Below are 18,907 nucleotides of genomic sequence, written 5' to 3'. Positions count from 1 at the left end.
TGGGGAAGCACTCACAGATCCACAGGAGAGTGCATGACAAGCACTGTGGCCCCATGTCCCCACCACACCAGGGAGGCGGGGATGCTCCAGCAGGGCTGTCCACAGAGCCCAGAGGTGGCAGCCACTCAAATACCCGTCGGTGGACAGATGGATAAGCAAGCTGGGGCAGATCGTGCCATCCCTGACCCTGAATATAACTCAGCCACAGGAAGGCCTGAAGTTCCGAAGCAGCCTATAACCTTGATGTCATCCACCTGCTGTGGGACCCCATCCATGCAAAGGCAAAAAACCGGGGTCTCTATAGACAGAAGTAGACTAGGGCCTGCTTATGGCTGGATCTGGGGATGAGGGTGGTGGGCTACATAAGAGGTGTCACGTAAAAACACGTCCAATGATGAGTTGGCCAAGACGATTCCTGTTAGACCGCCAAAGGTAAACAGAAAAATAAATCCTAGGGCTCAGCTCACCGTATCGCAGGGGATCATTTGAGGCTCCCTCCACATAGAGTGGCCAGGCAGCTGAAGCCTTGTGTTGGAATTGCAGTACTCACAGCTGCTGATGTGAAATGGGCTCGACTATCAACGTCTATTCCTGTGTCAAGATGTGGTGGGGGGCTGGGGATGTGGCTCAAGTGGTAGCGCGCTCGCCTGGCATGCGTGCGGCCCGGGTTCGATCCTCAGCACCACATACCAACAAAGATGTTGTGTCTGCCGAGAACTAAAAAATAAATATTAAAAATTCTCTCTCTCTCTCTCTCTCTCTCTCTCTCTCTCTCTCTCTCCCTCCCTCCTCTCTCACTCTCTCTTTAAAAAAAAAAAAAAAAAAAAAAAAAAAAAAAAAAAAAAAAAAAAAAAAAAAAAAAAAAAGATGTGGTGGGCTCAGACCCCATAAGCCCTAAGCAACCGATGGATATCATAGCTCATACTATTCCTGTATAACCAAAGCATTCTTTTTTTAAAAAAAAAAATTACTTTTTAGTTTTAGGTGGACACAATCTTTATTTTTATGTAGTGCTTAAAATCGAACCCAGTGTCTCACGCATGCTAGGTGAGCACGCTACCACTTGAGCCACATCCCCAGTCCCGAAAGGGTTCTTTTTTTTACCTGAATAATAAGTAACAGTGTGTGAAATAATGCCAAATCCAGGTAAAATAAGAATATATGGGCTGGGGATGTGGCTCAAGCGGTAGCGCGCTCACCTGGTATGCGTGCAGCCCAGGTTCAATCCTCAGCACCACATACAAAACAAAGATGTTGTGTCCGCCAATAACTAAAAAATAAATATTGAAAAATTCTCTATCTTTAAAAAAAATTAAAAAAAAAAGAATATATACTTGTGGGTGTATAATGAACCAGGAAAAAAAATGTGGATAGAGGATTGGGTCTCCACCTCCAGCTGGGTCTAGGAAAGTTGTGCTGAGGCTTCGGCAGGCAGGGAGTGTGGTCATACTGGCTGCGAGCACAGAAGTGAGAGCCGTGATAACACTGCTGTGAGATAGAGCAGGGGCTTTACATTAATCACAGTGCTGATGAGATTAACGGCTCCCAGAACAGACACACCTGTTAAACGCAGTGAAAAAGTCGTTACGTCTACGGAAGCTCCAGCTTGTGTTAGGTTTCCAGCCAACAGAGGATAAACTAGTCAGCTCCTGCCTCAATTATAAATGAGGAAAGTCATCGTAGAAATGATGGCGGTACTAAGCCAAAGCTTATGTTATTTATTCGAGGGAGTTCCATACCAAGGGCTCCAATTATTAGAGGGAGTAGTCAGTTTCTGAATCCTCCACCTATGGTTGCTGTAACTATAAAGAGACTTATCACCAGTGTATGGCAGTCATAATGACATTATGGATCGACTCTCTCCCAGCAGGGCTCCAGGTGGGCCTCACTCAGCTTGAATATGGGCTCAGGCAGAGAACAGGAGATATAATGTTCCCATGTCTTTGTGATTTGTTGAGAATGATCAGCAATTGGTGGATGGAAGGAGGTGGCAAGATGGCTGAGCAAGCATTAGACTGTAAATCTGGGGACAAAGCTGGGCACAGCAGCCCACGCCTGTAATCCCAGCAGCTCACGCCTGTAATCCCAGCAGCTCAGGAGGCTGAGGCAGGAGAATCATGAGTTCAAAGGCAGCCTCAGCAAAAGTGAGGTGCTAAGCAACTCAGTGAGACCCTGTCTCTAAATAAAATACAAAACAGGGTGGGGGATGTGGCTCAGTGATCCAGTACCCAAGCTCAATCACCGGTACCCCCACAAAATCTAAAGACAGAGGTGGAACCTTCTTTCTATCAAGTCCTGAGATGAATTATCAGACTGAATTGCAAATTCAAAGTAGCCGCTTCAACCCCGCTAGGGCTTCTCCTGCCTTTTTTTCCCTACATGGAGGGAGAAGTAGATTGAAGCCAGTTGATTAGGGAATTTAGCTGATAACTTTTTTTTTTTTTTTACACCCAGGGGTGCTCAACTACTAAGCTGCATCCCAGCCCTTTTTTAAAAAAAAATATTTTATTTAGAGACAGGGTCTTGCTAAGTTCTTCAGGGGCTAGCTAAGTTACTGAGGCTGGCTTTGAACTCATAATCCTCATGCCTCAGCCTCCTGAGCTGCTGGGATTACAGGTGTGTGTCACCTTGCATGAATAGCTGTTAAATAAATTTTTGTGGGTTTCAATCCCATCAATCTAGGATATAAATTATTTGTAAGGCTTTAGCTTAATTGAAGTGGTTGATTTGCATTCAATTGATGCAGGAGAGAGTGTAAGGAATTAAATATTGGTGTTATTTGCTTAGGGCTTTGAAGGCTATGGTCTACTTAACCCAAATTCCTAGTTTAAAGTTGATAGTGTCAGTGTTAATGCTAAGGAAAGAGTGGATGAAAAAGTGATTAGGATTGGTAAAAGAGGAGCTAGTTTTGTTTTTTCAAATTGTCATTTCATCTTTGTGTTGTTGGATGTTGGGAACAGTATTAGTGATATTGAGTAAACAAGTCACATAGAGAAATACAAGCTTAATCCTGCTATAATGGCTATGGATGTTGGAGTAATAATGCTGTTGTTTATAACTCGTTCTCTGATAATCATTCACTTGGGGACAAATCTAGTTAGTTGAGGGAAGACCTCCTAGGGACAAAAGTGTCGTAAGTACTGTTGAAGTTAACACTGGGAATAAATTGTTTTTAAAAAGAAATTAACAGTGGGGTTTTATTTCATGTGTTAGATATGACAGTGTGGTAGGGGTTTTTTTTTTAGTTGAAGTTACATAATATAAATATATTAATTTGAGTAAGATGTAAACTGTTGATTGAAAGTTGTTAGTGTGGAATTATAGGCGATGATTATTAGATTCCACCTATGAGGGAGAGATGGTTGGGTTATGAGAGCCTTCACCCAATCAATGAATCAAACCCAATCAATGAGCCAATCCCTATGATGGGATTAGCTGGGTGGTGGTTGGAGGCAGGTGAGGTGGGCACTGGGGGCGTGACTTTGAGGTATACATTTTGTATCTGATCTGTACTGTCGTGGGGCTTCCTGATCATCATGTGAGCTGCTTCCCTCTGTCACACTCTTCTGCCATGGTGTCCCGCCTTGAACCCTGAAGAATGGTCTATGGGCTGAGACCTCTGAAACCATGAGCCCCCAGATAAACTCTTCCTCCTCCATCGTTGTTCTTGTTGGGTCATGCAGTCCCAGCAGTGAAAACCTAACTAAAACCGGGGCCATCGGCACGCGGCTAGGGTTTTCCATAGCTGAGTTTGATTCAGTGCTCCTCAGCCTCCAAACATAATCGATACAAACGCCACTGTTATTGTTAGTGAGAGGTGAATTGACGGTGCTATTTAAAACATGACTGAGATCGGTGCAATCTTCTGTCGTGTTAAAAGAATATAACATGGGGCTGGGGATGTGGCTCAAGCGGTAGCGCGCTCGCCTGGCATGCGTGCGGCCCGGGTTCGATCCTCAGCACCACATACCAACAAAGATGTTGTGTCCGCCGAGAACTAAAAAAAATAAAATAAAATAAGAATAATAAAAAAAAAAAGAATATAACATGATGTAAGTGGAATAACTTGAGTGACTTCGGGGACTCAGAAGTGAAATGGGGCGAGTCCTATTTTTATTGATTTTTTTGTGTTTTGATGTTTTTATTAATAATTTATTGAGGTGAATCCCACATATCATAAAATCAGCCATTTTAAAGAGCGAGCCTCGGTAGGAGGGTTGAGAGTTGATTAGAAATACTGGCTGAAGTGCATTGTCTTGAGATTGTAAAACGAATAGTGACAGCTGTCATTAGGATTCTTCACGCCGCTGTTTGAATGAAAACCTTCAGAAGCAGCTGCGTGGATGGTGGGCTGGCCTCACTGATCAGGGTGGGAATGACCACTGACATACTTAGTTCTTGCCCGACTCAGATTGTGGTGATGGTCACACAACTCTGATTGCACCCAAGGCCACCGAATGGCCTGCCTGAGGTGGTAAACTGGATGCTGCGTGAACTGTACCTCAGCAAAGCCACGGTGACGCCACCTCGGGCAGGTGCAGCACACAGGGTGCTGGTGCTCCTCCTAAGCTCACGGACAGTTCTGCCCCCTTGGCCACCACATGCTGAGAGGGGCCCTGGCAGGCCGCCCAGCAGCCCCTTGACCACCCGCAGCCCCTGAGAGTGGCCACAGCTCTGTGAACTGACCCCAGTCCACTGCGACCTCCTGCCCTTTCCACCTGTGCTGCCAGAAGCCTGCAAGCCCCACAGAACACATTTGTTAAAAAACAACCGAATGAGCAAGACGGCCAGCACTCGGCCCAGACCACCGGGCCCGGCCCACCTGACCCCCCGGCTTCTACCTTCAGATCTGGGCTGGGCCCTCGGCTTTCTGCAGCTCACTGGAAGGTTCCTAGAGCATGTTCCTGCCCGCTCCTCGCTGTCCAGAGGCACAGGGGTGAAGCCTCAGCTCTGTGGACAGGTGGACACGTCTGTCCAGGTGAAGCAGGGCAGCTTTCTCTGTACTCTCGGCCTGAAAGAAAGGCAGGAGGTTCGAGGGTCACGCCATCCTCAGGGTCCTTCATCTTTCTGACCTGTCTCCCCACTCATAAAGTGGGACCCATCCCACCTGCTCCCCAGGGAAGGATGGACAGAGAGGAGCAGGAAGGGCCCCTGGGGGCTGAGCTGGGGCTCAGCGAGGGTACGAGGGTACCTCCTACCACCTACAGAGGGCGCTGGCTGGAACCCCACGCTGCGGTCAGAAGGTCCCCTGTTCTTCATTGTTTCAGTTTTAAGAGAAACATTTAACTCAAGTGCAAGGAGTGGTGGCTGCCTCCTGATCAGGCGCTCTCTTCCATTAGAGTCAGCCAGATATTCAAGGCAGCACAGAAACCACAGGGAGGTGCTGTGTTCTTTTTATTAATAATTGATTGAGATAAATTCCACCTAAAATAAAATTAACCATTTTAAAGGGAACAGCATGGTGGCATTCCTGTGGCTTCTAGGAAGTCCTGCACAGGGCTTATGCTATGTTGTTCTATGGCACGGGCAGGCCCTTGCTCAGCCCTTTACCGGCACTGTTCCTCTTTGTTCTTAAAACACCCTTTGAGATACACATTATCACTGCTTCCATTTTGTAGTTAGGGAATGGAGGTTCAGAGAGGTTCACTAACTTGCCCAATCTCACACAGCCAGGAAAGGGTGCAGCTGGAACTCAAGACATTGGGCTCCAGGACGGAGCTCTCCCTAAGGGACAGGGACCCTTCTTCCCTATAGTTGGGGTACACTTGGGGCTGCAAGACCCCTCTGGAGGAGCCAGAGCATTCTGGTGTTTTTCAAAGCATTGGCCTGGGACCGCCCAGCAGAGTCCGAGGGGTGACTGGGCTGGGGTAGAGCCACACCCCTCCGAGTCTATTGACATCGCCTCTTTGGGCTTTGCATATGGTGTCAGCCCTTGGTCACCAGAGCAGAGCTGGAGGCCCAGTGCGTCTCCACTTCTCTAAGGCAGGACACCAGCCTCTGCTCCAGCAGAAGTCTTGACCTCACACCCCTCTGAGATCAGAGGCAGATGACCCAAGGCGCTGGGCCAGGCCGGCTCTGAGGAGGCTGGGCAGCCACATGAGGAAGCTGCTCGGGGACAGCTCCAAGGCAACAGTCTCACTTGGGGCCTCCGCTAGGAAAGATCCCGCTTGGCATCCTGTGGGACCGGGGTGCAAAGAGCGGGCATCTGGCGGACACTGCCCGGAGAAACTGGCACCAAGGGAGGGGGGCAGGCAGAGGATGGTGGGGGTGGGAGGAGGCCACCAAGTCCAGCTCAGCTGCCGTCTCCAGGCAGGCAGGAGCCTCCTGGAACCTGGAGCTGATCACCCCTCCCAGAGTCAGAGTTCAGGCCTGCCCACAGCCACCAGACAGATGCTGGCCCCCTGTGGCTCCCCAGGCGCTGGCTTCCACTCCTCTGAGGCCCTGTACTGGACACACCAGGACCTACCTGTCGGCCTGGCCATGTCACACTGTTCCCTTCAGGAAAGCCACCTCCTCCAGGAAGCCTGCCCTGTCACCCCCCTCTCACAGCATCCCACAGACCTGCCCAGGTGTCAGTATTCCCCACCCAAGTCAGGGCAGCACAGCGCCCTGCACCCAGCTGGCCACCATCAATAGAGATGGGGGTCTGGTGGGAGCCTGCATGGCTGTGGGTGGTCATCTCCCCATCTTGCAGCCAGCTCAGGAAGCAGCCCCCTCTAGAGAGTTCCTGAGTGACATCCACAAGCCCCTGCCCCTCTGCTCACTGCAGGGTCTGAAGGAGGTCTGCAGTGGACCCCACCTCCTGCTCCATGGCTGACTGCAGGCCCTCCTTTTGGCTCTGAGGAACTGATCAGCCAGCTGGGACCCCCCCACACCCCTGACACCCTCTGTGCTACTGGCCTATGTGCTGACCTCCTGGTGGGAAGGGCAGACATAACCTCAGACTGTGGACAGGGGAGCCTGGACCAGCTCCAGGATAATCCTGGGGGCACCAAAGAGAAGCAGTCTAGCCCCAGGAGGGGCAGGTGGGCGACACCCTCCTTTCACACCAGCACAGGGCGGCACAAGGTCCTGAGTGATGGTCCATAAGCAGCTCCATCCTGTGCCTCCTTCTGTTAACAGTGTTTGTGTGTGTGTGTGTGTGGGTGGGGGTGGGGGGGGTTGGACAAGGTCATGGCCAGCTTGACTGCCTGCAGGAAGCCCATACTCTGTTTCCTGCACCACCCAGGGCCTCTCCACCATGCAGCAGAAGGCCTGCCCAAGACCACTTGCTCCCAACCTGCACAGAAGTGAGTGGACTAGGAGCCCAGCTCCTTCCTCAGGGACCTGGGAGGGAAGGCAGATGCCCGGGGCAGGGGTGGGCCTTGTCAGACCCACTCTGGGCTCCTGCGTGACTCACTTACAGGGCAGACGGCAGAGGCCAGGCACAAGAGCCCTGGAGCCGTGGCGCCTGCCACTTATCTCCCGCCCCCAAAAGTGCTTGCTCACAGCAGAGGAAATTGTGACATCCTGGGACCAGGCTTCCTCCTGCCTGCAGTTGCATCCGCTGCTCTAAGACCCCCGGGTCAGCCTCACAGCTGGCCTGTGGCTGGGAGGTCTGAAAGCACTAGCCATGGCCACCTGCCCAAGCTGGCTCTTGGCCTGGACTCTGGGGAGGGCCTTGAGCCTGAGCTTCCGAGGAGCTGGGAAACACCAAAGTGCCCTGGGGAGAGAGACCAGGGCTGAGGGTTGGTCAGACTCCATTTCCTCTTCCCTCAGGATGGTGGCCAGTGTGGGGAGAGCAGGGGCAGGTGGGCCAGATCCAGAGGAAAAGTGAAGTGTGGCGTTCTGACCCCTGGGGTCCCCACGGGTGGAGGCCTCTGTGGCCAGGGGTCAGCACCGCTCTCCAGGGAGCCTTCCAGATAGCACCGCCCCGCCAGCAGCAGTGGGGATCAGGCACACACAGAAATGCAGACTCAGAAACCTCTGCCACTGCCGCCCGGAGAATCCGGTTTCCCCACAAGGGTGGGGCTGGGCACTCCCAACCAAGCCCCGGCCAATGTCAGCTAGGCCATCCCCAGGAAGGCCCCAGAAAACACTACTTGGTGGCCCGCCCAGGCAGGGGGCTAGAGGGACCTGCTTCCTGGCCAACTCCATGAGTGCTGGCCCCCTGTCCCCTCCCAGCTTACCCCGGGTACAGTGTCACCTGTATCCAAGAGTCCCCCTCCCTCTCTCCACCTGCTGCCCACCTACACCCCCACACTGGCAGGTGTTGGGGGCTCCTGTGTCTCCCTTGGTGGTGGATGGATTCCCCACACCCTGGGCTCTGCCCTGTTTCCGGCACCACCCAGGCCTCTCCACCAGGTGGCAGAAGGCCTGCCCAAGACCACTTGCCCCCAACTTGCACAGGAGTGAGTGGCCTAGGAGCCCAGCTCCTTCCTCAACCAGGGCAGGGAGTAGCAGCCGCAGCCCGTCAGACAGACACCAGCCTGATGCAAGGGCTGAACCTTGTATGGCCAGGAATGGGGACAGAAGGGAGGGGGAGGCACTTGGACCAGGAGTGAGCTGCTCCGACCCCTCCACTGGACACGACCAGGAAGCACAGGGGCCCTCCTGTGGGGATGGGGCACGAGTCACCTGAACAAAGGAAGTGAAGAAACCACAACCTGGCCCAGAAGCCACTTCCAGCTCTGGAGCCGTGGGTGAGTCCTCTGGGTCCCAAAGAACAGGAGGCTCGGAGGGAGGGGGCGGCAGGGGCTGAATCACAGGATGCCCCCAGGGCTGGGGCTGAGGATACTCTGGTCTCCCGGGCTTCCCTGACCACAGAAACCAAACGCCCCCTCCCCTCCCGTGGCCCGACTGGGAACTGGGGCATTTTTACAAAGCTGCAAAGAGGAAGCTGGGCCCCCACGGCTGTGCAAGCCCCAGCAAAGCCCCAGTTCTGCTGACCTCAGGGAGTCGTCTGGCCCTCCCCTCCAAAGGCCAAGGGACAGCTCATGGGAGAACTGTCACCCTGTCTCCTTGCGCTTGCCCCCCAGCTGACCCTGCATAGTGGTGTCTCCCCCAGGCTGGCCTCCTGGTCCCAGCAACAGCAGAATGGAGTCCAGGGCAGGAGAGTAAAAAGACTGGCCCGGGGTCTGGGGCCAGGACTTGGCCACAGAGACGCAAAGAGGCAGAGCCGCCCACAGGCCGTGGAGGGCGGCTGTGAAGGGCAGCGGGCGGGGCAGGGGCGCGGGAGGGAAAGCCGGGGCTGGCGGCCCAGACACGAACTCAGCACACGCCGCGGGTAGGTGAGCTTCACCCCCCAGACACCCACTGAAAGAACCTGAACCGGCCTGTGGGTTGACACCCTCCAGAGAGCCTACACAGAGCCGGCCCTTCCCCAGAAAGCCCCCGGTTCCTGCTTCCTTCCCTCTTCCAGGACTTGACCTCAACTCAGTTCAGAAGAACTGAAGGGGCAGGGGCAGGGGCTCGCGAGCTGCGGGCTTCTCTGGGCTCTTCCACACCAGATACAGGGCCCGGCTCCCCTTGACCCAGTTAGATTGGCCTGGGCATCGCTGCCTACCACACCACACACACGGGAAGTGGGTGCTAGGCTGCAGGGTGTGAGGGTGAGCCTGTGTGTGCAGTGCAGGGGCTGGGAGAAAGCCCTGTCCCCATCAGGCAGCCCCATGCTCTCGGTTCCATCCACCTGGCCCTTCTCAGGACCTCTCACCAGCAGGTCTGGTAGAGACGGAGATGCCTTCCTCCTCCACTGAGTCCCCATCCAGGAAGTGGGCTGAGCTGGGGGTGCCTGAGCCTTGCATCCTCAAAGCCCAAAATATAGCAGTTGCTGGTGATATCTGGGGCAGGTGCCAGAGGAAGTAGGAATGTGGCCAGGCCTCCCCACTTGGCACCCCCAGAGGTCCTTCTGAAAATCTCTGGACATCTCTGGACTCTAGATGTTGCTGGTGGAGGTGGGCCGAGTAGATGGCAGCTGAGCAGGAATGCAGATGCCCTGGACAGAATCTGTGCCCTTCCATACACCAGGCAAACAGCAGCAGTTCCAGAGTCTGGGGGGTGGACTGAAGTTTTGGAGGGCAATGGAAAGGGACTGAGTGTGTGGCCTGGGATGCTCACCCCGTAGCCTGGCCTCCTCTGGGGAGGCCTCAGTTCTGCTGCCCCTCCTTGGGGGCCCAGACACCAGGACATGGAAGAGCTCCAGGACCCAGAGCATACTGGGTGCCACACAGGTTGGCGTGAGCTGTGTTTTGCTACAGTCTTGAAGGTTTGCTTCTCTTGGAACAGGGGCCATGGGAGTTAGGTTTCCACGGATCCTCAGAAGCAGCACAGGTCCTCATCACCCCCCACACAGCTGGGCTCTGTCGTGTACTTACAAGTTCAGAGTCCACCCAGCTTCCACCTGCCTCCTCCTGGGTCTGGCTCTTGACATTGGCTGAGGAGATAGGGCCCAGCCCTAACCACTGTGTGATTTTAAGCCACTTAAGGACTCTGAGCCTGTTTTTTATGCGTATGATGCTAAGTAGCCTGCCGGCGGTCAGAGATCTGGGTGGCTTTTATCACCATTAACCACAGCTCACCCCAGGAGCATGCTCAGCTGAGGGACAAAGTCTCACCCTGTCTCACAGAGAGGTAAAGCACCCTGCCAAGTATCGCTCAGCCAGAAACTGACCCTGCTGACTGGGTGTGAGCACCCAGAACTCCAAGGTGCTGCAGGCTCCCCAGGCCCCTCCCCTGGACAGGACAGGATGCTGCGCAGCCTCACTCTGGAGGCCCAGTTATACTCCTGTCCATGTGGAGCCCCTCGGCAGAGAGGGAATATGCCAGGCAGGCACTTTTCGGCTTGTAAACAGTCATTAAGGAGCTAATAAACCTGATTACCCAGAACCCTGCCCCCGGGCGCCCCTCTTCCCTGGAAGAAGCTGGCCCCCGCCCCAGTGGCTATCAGGGCTTGGAGGCACCTGGATGCACTAGGCTGTGCCCACACAAGGTGGGCTTCTAGAAACACCTGCCCATCACCCCCCCCACACACACTACTGTGGGGCAATGTAGGGTTCTCTTATGGAGGAATGAGGGGGACCTGGGTCCAGAGACAGGGCTCAAACCCGGCCTGGTCACCTCACTGTAGGGAGATGTTGGGCACATATCCACTGCTGAGCCTGCCCCACCGTGGAGGGAGCCAACAAAGGTGACAGACCTGAGTGTACAGTACCTGGCACACAATCAGTGGCCAACTGCTGACTTCTGTCCTTCCTGCTAGGCTCTGCCACCACCGCTGACAACGGCCTCTGATTCTGAGCCAGGGCCTCAGAGGTAAGGGACTCTACCTGACCGATGGGGAAGCTGAGGCTCAGAGGGGCCCAGTCACCTGGTCAAAGTCCTACAGTCAGGGAGTGGCAGGCTGCAGCCTAGCGAGGGTCCTGTATTGACCCCAACATTCTGTGGCGCCTGCCACCTGGGGAGCCCAAGGGGCACAAGGACACACCTGGGGGTAGTGCAGAGTAGTGTGGGTGCAAAGGCTGTTGGCTCAGGAGCCCCTGCAGCCCTCCAGGCAAAAGTGACAACATCTGAGCTTGGGCGGCACTTCTCAGTTATCAAAGGGCCTTTAGAAACATTATCATTTAATTGAGGCTGAGCCCTCATTATGCTCCCTGACTGATAAGGTCCCAGGGGCTGGGGCTGGGTTCCCCACCCTTCTCTTCCAGGCCTCCTGGTTGCCACACAGAGGCAAGGACTCAGGGAGGCCCACCAAAGGAGAAAAAGTTACCCCTTGCTAGGGACCAGGGGCAAGAAGCCCGCCCTGCACCACCTGTGTGATGCTGTGGGTACAGGGACGCACCACCTTTGAGAGGCAGAGGCCTGGCAGTGTACCCCACTCCTGCCCAGGAGCCTCCGCCACGGGGGAGCCCAGCTGAGGGCATCGCATCTGTGACCCCCCAGGCCATCAGGGGCACAAAGACTGGCAGACAGGAAGACCTCTGGTGGGGGTAAGGGGATGGCAGGTCAGGCCCAGATGGAAACCCATCCCTCATTTCCCATGGCCCCAAAGGCACCGAGGTCCCCTGCCCCAGACCCAGATATTTCTACAGAACGCTAACGGTGTGGCCACTCTGGGTAAGTGCTGGCCTTTGCCATGCTAGGTCTGCCAGGTTTGGCTGCCATGCAATAGAGGCCAAGACCATCCCCACACGGCCACACGCTGGCTGAAGGCTCTCCGTGGGTCCCCCTGCACAGCGAGAGAAACCCAGGCCGACTGGTCAAGTGACTCCCACCCTCCCGAGCACACTCCAGTAGACTACTGAGCCTGGAAGTCCCCAGAGCTTCCCTCTTGGGCCCCCAGGCTTGTCATCACCCACTCCATGACTGATCAGCTCAGACCACTCTCCTAGAGGGCCCATGGCAGCACTGTGGCTGAGACTGCCACCCAGAGCCATCTGGACCACACAACCCTGGTGTATGGGACTCTGGGTAAACCTACTGAAGGTGGCTCCTGAACTGCCCAGGAGGTGAGAAGGAAAGCTGAGCCACTCTACCCGCCGACTCCCGGCCAGGCCAGGGTGACTTGAGGGGCAGTCGGGGAAGGCCCTGTGCTTGCTCTTCCCAGCGGTGGGGCAGGCAGCAGCTCCTCCTGTGAGGACACCTGTCCCGGCCTGGCAGTGTCCCCTTACCAGCCACGGAGCTACTCAAGGTCAGCTGTGCTCAGCAGGCACTGATGTCCCGCCCCTCCTCCCCCAGCCTGGCCAGACTGGATAGGAAAGGAAACCGGGAGTCACTTCCGACACAGCAGAGGGCATGAGCTCACTCTGGAAATCCCCTGGGGCAGTGGGGCAACACCTCGCCGGCTCCAGAGTGTGTGGCACAGAGACCCTAGGGGATGGGCAGGGGGACAAGCACATACCTACCCCACACAGGGGTCGGGAAGGACAGGCCCAAAGGGAAGCCCAGGTGGCTCGTGCAGGTGGCTGGAACCAATGCCCTGACCTCTTCCTGCTCTCAACTGGTATCTGTCTGGGGCAGAGTTGATACAAGTAGGACAGGATCCTGGCAGAGGCCACAGGAAAAACACTATCACAGAGCTCAGAGCAGAACTGGGACCCCAGGGCCATCCAGTGCCTTTGTAGTGTGACTTATTCCTCCTCTGACAGGAACAAAAGTCTCCTTTCTGGGCTTGAGAAAGAGAGGGTGTGTGTATCTTTGAGAGACAGACAGATACCAGGTGCAGCAGTGGCTCAGGAATGAGCCAGCCAGGTGGCAGTTCCTGGGTGGTCTATTCCCCAGGCTCTGGGGGAAGGCCTGGGGTCAACGACTTTGTACAGGTCTGGGTGCTCAGTCTCGTGCCAGAGGCACATGCCGTGGGGGCCCCTATCACTGCTTTCTGTTCATCTGAAAAGGTGGGAGTCTCACTTCAGTCTTTTACAGAAAGGAGACCAAAACCAACCAGAAACCTCCACTCTCTTGTTCCACCAGGGTCCCCAGGCGAGTCGGCTGGTGCAGAAGTTGGCAGGATGGAGGCAATGGGAACAGTTAGGAAAAGGGAAGGATTGTGGGCTGGCCTGAGCTCCTGCACAGGGATATGGCTGCCTCATCTGATCCTGTTTCACTCCTCCTCTTTCCCAGGAATACATCACAGAGTCCAACTCAATAGACTGGAGTTGGGGCCGGGTGGGCCAGAGTTCTGATGTCCTCCATCTCTCACCACTGCTCAGTCAATGCTGCGGGCAAGGTGCCTCCTCCACCAGCAGCTGAGTCTGCCTGGCCCCTCAAACAACCTAGGGTTCCCACCACAGGGGAATTTTTATTTTCTGGAGACAGAGTCTTGCTAAGTGACTCAGGTAGTTCTTGAATTCATGATTCTCCTGTCTCAGCCTCCTGAGTAGGTGGGATTCCTTGGTGTGCACCACTGTACCTGGCTACTGCAGGAGGGAAGTCTGGGGAGACAACAAAAATTAGGAGCCCTGTCATTCCTTGAACGTTACTCTCCTGATGTGAATCACTGGAAGAGTTAGGTGTGTGTTCAAAGAGAAAATTCCAGCAGGTCACCTCGCAGCGCAACCATTACGTAGTTTTGGGAAGATCTATGGGAACAGAGCTCACTCTGCCCCTCCTCCATCCCCAGAGACATTTGAGCTCAAGAGCTGCCCTGGCTCACCCTACGTGGGAGGCTGCCCTGGGGTGAAGCACTCCAGGCCCAGGCTCTGAGAGGGCCCCTGTTTTCAGCCCTCCTCCACAACACCCAGAACTGCTCCCTGTGGGTCCCCTGATGAGCAGGGAAAAGGCAGACTCTGGCACCAAAGCCGGACACTTCTTAGAGGAATAACTGCCCTCCTACCCCTTACTTCTCATTTACACTAATCCCAAGTTCCTTCCCTAACCACTGGGGAAATTGAGGTGGGGAGAAGAAATCCATAAGTATCTGGACGGACCAGGTGCTACAGCAGAGTTTCCCAGCCTCAGCACAGGGCTGACTCCTGGGGCGGGACAAGTCTTTGTTATGGGGCTGTCCTTCCTGTGCCTCCTAGGATGTTTAGCAGAATCCCTAGCCCTTACCCACTGCATGCCAGGGATAATGTCACTCACTCCCCTCCAGAGTGTGTGACAACCAGAGTATCTCCAGACACTGCCAAATATCCCCTGGAAGGCAAAGTGCCCCCTTCAGCTGAGAAGTAATTGCTCTAAACAAGCTTCACTCCCACTCCTGCCCCACAGGGAGGCTCAAGAATGTAACAAGGACGCTGGGTTCGTTATGTTACTAGCAAATGTCGCACACACTGGGGTCCTATCTAGCCGTTTGGGAAACAACAGCCACTCCACACGTGGGGGCCAATTCCTCAGACACACTCACCGCCTCCTGCTCTCATAGCCCCAACGGGAGAGCTTTCTCCTTTAGTTCTTCATAGCGTGGGGCAGGGATTGAGACCTGGATTTCCTCCCTCACCTCTAACCCAGTGCCCCGCAGAAATATCAGGTGGGGCTCAACAAGTAAAAGGCAAGCCCCTCAGTCCAGAACCAGCTGGCGGTGGGAGCCCGGCCCGTTCCCCACCTGTTTCCACCTAAGCGCGGGTCCTCGCGCAAACATGGACCCCGGGCCTCGGGATCCATGCTCACCGCGAAACCCGGGAGAGGAGAGTCGAGTCTGAATTGCAGGCACTTCTGGGTCCTAGGCGGGGCTGCGCGGTCCCCGTCGCGGGCAGTCCCCTCCCTCCCTTCCGGGGCACTTAAACTTCTGACCAATCCACGTGCCCCACACCCGGTGAGGGGGACCCAGGACCCCGTCCTTAGGCGTCCGGAGCCCAAGGTCTAGCGGCCCCGCCGGCTCCTCCTCCGAGTGCAGCCCCAGCCTCCGAGCGCCCTGCAGGACAGCACCCCCGCCGCGCGGCCGCGCACCGCTGCCCAAGGCGGATCCGGCCGGACCCCGCCACCCGTCGGGCGCCTGCGTCCCGCCCCGCCACTCACCCCGCGCTCACCTCCCGCGGCCCCAGGTCCCGGGACGCAGCTCCGATCCGAGCCGGCGAGCGGCTGGGCGGTGGCCCTTCGGGGCGGGGCGTCGGCGCTCCGCCTCTTCCCTACCTGCGGCCGGGGGCGGGGCCGGGCTGCGGGGCGGGGCTCGGGGAGGGGCGGGGCCTCACGCGCAGCGCCCGCCCCCTCCGGCTCCCAGGTGTTACAGCTCTGCCCCACCCGGACCAAGCGCGTAACTTAGGTCTGAACTGCCATCTTCACTCAAGACCCCTCCTCCAGAACAGCCGTGCAATCTTCCTTCCTCTCCCTCCAGCGCCCTCGTCCTCCGGCCAAGTGAGCCTGTTCCCTTCGACCTTTGGGTTCAGGAGCCTCTGTCCGCCTGCACCTGGAAACACATTTGGAACAGTCCTCCAAATCCTGCAGCTCCCTCTCTGATCCCCGGGCCACCGTGGCTCTGCTCTATGGCAGCGGGGGTCCCCCTCGGGCTCCTTCCTCGGCTGAGGCTGGGTCTTGCTCGCATTCTCTCTCTCTTGGCACTAGGACTGCAGCCGGCAGCCTGATGACAAGGTGAGGAGGGTTTGCTACTGGGAGGAGCCCAACGATGGGTGGCTCCATACTGGCTGTGGAGTCACTGGGGGCTTCCTAGCAATGTTCCATGGGGCAGACCGAGTAAAATCAAAACCCACTTTGGGGGCTGGGGATGTAGCTCAGTTGGTAGAGTGCTTGCCTTGCATGCACAAGGCCCTGGGTTCCATCCCCAGCATCAACACCACACACACACACACACACACACACAAATACTCTTTGCCTGTGGCTCCAGGACAGAACCTTCTTGACCTCAGGCAACCTGGAGGCTGGAGGCTGTGCTGCAGAGTCCACCTTCCCCGCAGTGAATGGCCTTGGCCCAAACCCTAGTCTCTCTGGCCTTTTCTTAATTTTCCAAGTAATAATAATACCTGCCAGCTTTCTCACATGGTTGATGTGTTAATGCCATAAGAAGCACCCATAAAACCGTGTGGGCTTAGGGAGTATCATCAGGCAGTGGGGGGTCAAACCCCAGCCCTACCAATTACCACCTGTGTGGCCTTGGACAAATCCCTCAACCTCCCTGGGCTTCCTCCTCTCTCCTCTGTAATGGGGTGCTGATGGTACTAATAGGCTCTATCTTCAGGCCTTTTTCTTCTTCTTCTTACTCACGGCCCTATGCCACCCCACTCCATCTCACCCCATCCCATCCTAACCCTAAGTGCTGGGGATTGAAGCCAGGAGTGCTCTATCACTGAGCTGTATCACCAACGCTTTTTCATTTTTTATTTTGAGACAGGGTATCGCCAAGTTGTCCAGGCTCGCCTCGAGTCTGAGATCCTGCCTCAGCATCCAAGGACCTGAGATTACAGGCCTCTGCCATCCTGCCCAGCTCCCGGTTGGCTTTTGTAAGAAGACTCTGGAGGGGCATGTGCTCATAACTAGCAGCTGCTACTATTATTATTGTTAGTCTTATCCCTGGAAGAGTCAACCTCCCCTCCATGGTGAACCAAAGTCCTTTGCCACACACCCTTATCTCTAGGTGCACTGGGCCCATAGAAGCTGCACTCTGATACCTTGTCTGCCCCTTGGACCCTGAAGCCCCTAGCTCTGCTGTACCCTTGGGGTTGGGGCACTGCATTGCTCCTGTCTGCCTCCAGATGCCCATCCTTTAGGGATCTACCCCCATGTGCCTGGTGCTAGGGCCAACTTTAGTGGCACCTCCTCCCCTCTATCAAGGACCCACCAGCTCCTACCCAGGCAGGAGAAAGTGGGAGGAGTGCCACCAGCCACATTCAGCCCCTTGGCCCAGGCCTGTCTGGCCTGGTGGCTCCTTATCCCTTCACCAGACTGCAAGGCCTAGTCTCTTCCTTTAGGCTAGATGAACACAACTTGGTGGGTACAGGTTGAAAGGGAAGCTGAGATCCATACTCCAAGGTCCCACCCTTTTCCCTCTGTAGATCTGGCTCAGCCAAGAGGAGCAGGCTTGGAAGAAAGACTCAGGCCTGGAGAGATGCTGTGATGCTGGTCTCAAGCCAAGACCCTGGCCCCTCAGAGGGCTCTGGAGCTCCCCTTCTCTCCTACCCAGCACCCTGATGTTCATCACTGGTGCTAGTGGGGTGGGGAGCTAAGAAAAGGGGGGACAGAGCTCCTGGGCATTATCCAGAGTGACTCATCCCCACCCTCCCCACCACATCCCACCTTGGAAGGGCCCTTTCTGGGAGGAGGTGTGGGCCACAGCTGGGGGCTTGCTGGGTCATAACAAATGCAGGGGCTCTTTCCTGTGCACCCAGCACATTCTGGGATTCTGTGGGGGGAGCAAAGCTGGCACTGTGGAGGGAAGGACACAGTATCCACTGTCACAGGAAGGGGAAGGGCAGCTAGCCTCTTTGGTCCTTCCATCCTAGCCCTCTAATCTGTAATCTCACTGAAACCTGGTCACCATTCCATGAAGTGAGTACCGTGATCACCATCCCCATTGTGGGTGAGGAACCAGAGGCGGAGGGAGAAGCAGGTGCATCCACAGGGTTGCGCCCAGGCACAGTCTGACTTCAGACACCAACAAGACGCTGCTACCACACCTGTCCTGTATCTGCACCCCGGTGGCTCCAGGGAAAGTTCCACTGGAGCCCCCAGAAGGGGAGGTACTTATGGCAATTATTAAGCTGATGTCAGGGATTTGTGTCATGACACATGGCATGTGCCCAGTGCTGTGGGTGCAGGAATGCTGGCCACTGCCTTGGCTGTCACAAAAGCACCTGTCGGGCTAGGCAGGAAGGCGTTAAATAGAGCTGGACTGTAATTTGTGGTAATGTCACACAGCTGTTAAAAAGATCGAGGCAGCTCTCTGTGTGCTGATAAGGAATTATCTCCAAGATGTGTTAAAGGAGAAAAAGCAAGGTGCAGGTGGGTGTGGCAGCCACACCTGTAATCTCAGGGGCTCAGGAGGCTTGGGCAAGAGGATCACAAGTTTGGGGCTAGCCTCAGCAATTTAGCAAGGCCCTAAGGGACTTAGCAAGACCCTGTCTAAAAATAAAAAATGAAAAGGGCTGGGGATGTGGGCACAATTAGGTTCAATCCCCAGTACCAAAAAATAAAAAATAAATCTTGTGCATTTAATAATGTTTAGTATAGCGCCATTTATGTACATTTAAATCAAACATTCGTGTATATGTGGGTAGATTCACAAACATTTTCTGGGCATATATTTGTGTAGTGGGGGGAAAGAATATAAAGAGGAGAAACTTGATTTTCATTCCATAGCTTATATTTTATAACTTCAAGAAAAGCAGGGCCAGGCACACTGGCACATGCTTATAATCTCAGTGGCTCCGGAGGCTGAGGCAGGAGGATCGCAAGTTCAAAGCCAGCCTCAGCAACAGCAAGGCATTAAGCAACTCAGTGAGACCCTGTCTCTAAATAAAATGCAAAATAGGGCACTGAGTGA

The 18,907-nt window shown here is 55.1% G+C and overlaps 1 protein-coding gene, 1 long non-coding RNA gene and 1 other non-coding gene across 9 annotated transcripts in view; 2 read left to right on the top strand and 1 right to left on the bottom strand.

Annotated features, from left to right (window-relative positions):
• The window catches only part of Rhbdf2 (rhomboid 5 homolog 2), a 25,963-nt gene extending 10,406 nt beyond the window's left edge, over window positions 1-15,557 (bottom strand). Inside the window, exons 1-2 of one of the 6 annotated variants that reach the window (XM_078041610.1) lie at window positions 15,444-15,557; window positions 4,842-5,011 (exon numbers count right to left, since the gene is read on the bottom strand). The gene's annotated coding sequence lies outside the window, so the exon portion shown is untranslated. Of the gene's footprint in view, window positions 1-4,841; window positions 5,012-15,019; window positions 15,180-15,432 lie in introns of those variants that run through there. The other 5 variants (XM_078041606.1, XM_078041608.1, XM_078041609.1 and 2 more) reach the window with 5 other exon arrangements.
• LOC144375964 (uncharacterized) lies at window positions 7,696-18,907 on the top strand. Of its 2 annotated transcripts, XR_013435916.1 has the most exons (4): window positions 7,696-8,681; window positions 15,749-16,002; window positions 16,760-16,868; window positions 17,421-18,907. It is a non-coding gene; the product is annotated as an uncharacterized LOC144375964 (long non-coding RNA). The 2 variants fall into 2 exon arrangements; XR_013435915.1 differs by lacking the exon at window positions 7,696-8,681 and having other exon boundaries at window positions 15,561-16,002.
• Window positions 16,133-16,204, top strand: Trnaa-ugc (transfer RNA alanine (anticodon UGC)). The gene has a single exon. It is a non-coding gene; the product is annotated as a tRNA-Ala (tRNA).

Source organism: Ictidomys tridecemlineatus, chromosome 3, assembly GCF_052094955.1.
Source record: "Ictidomys tridecemlineatus isolate mIctTri1 chromosome 3, mIctTri1.hap1, whole genome shotgun sequence".
NCBI lineage: Eukaryota > Metazoa > Chordata > Mammalia > Rodentia > Sciuridae > Ictidomys > Ictidomys tridecemlineatus.
The sequence above is the reverse complement of the archived record's forward strand: the minus strand, read 5'-3'. Positions and strand labels throughout refer to the sequence as shown.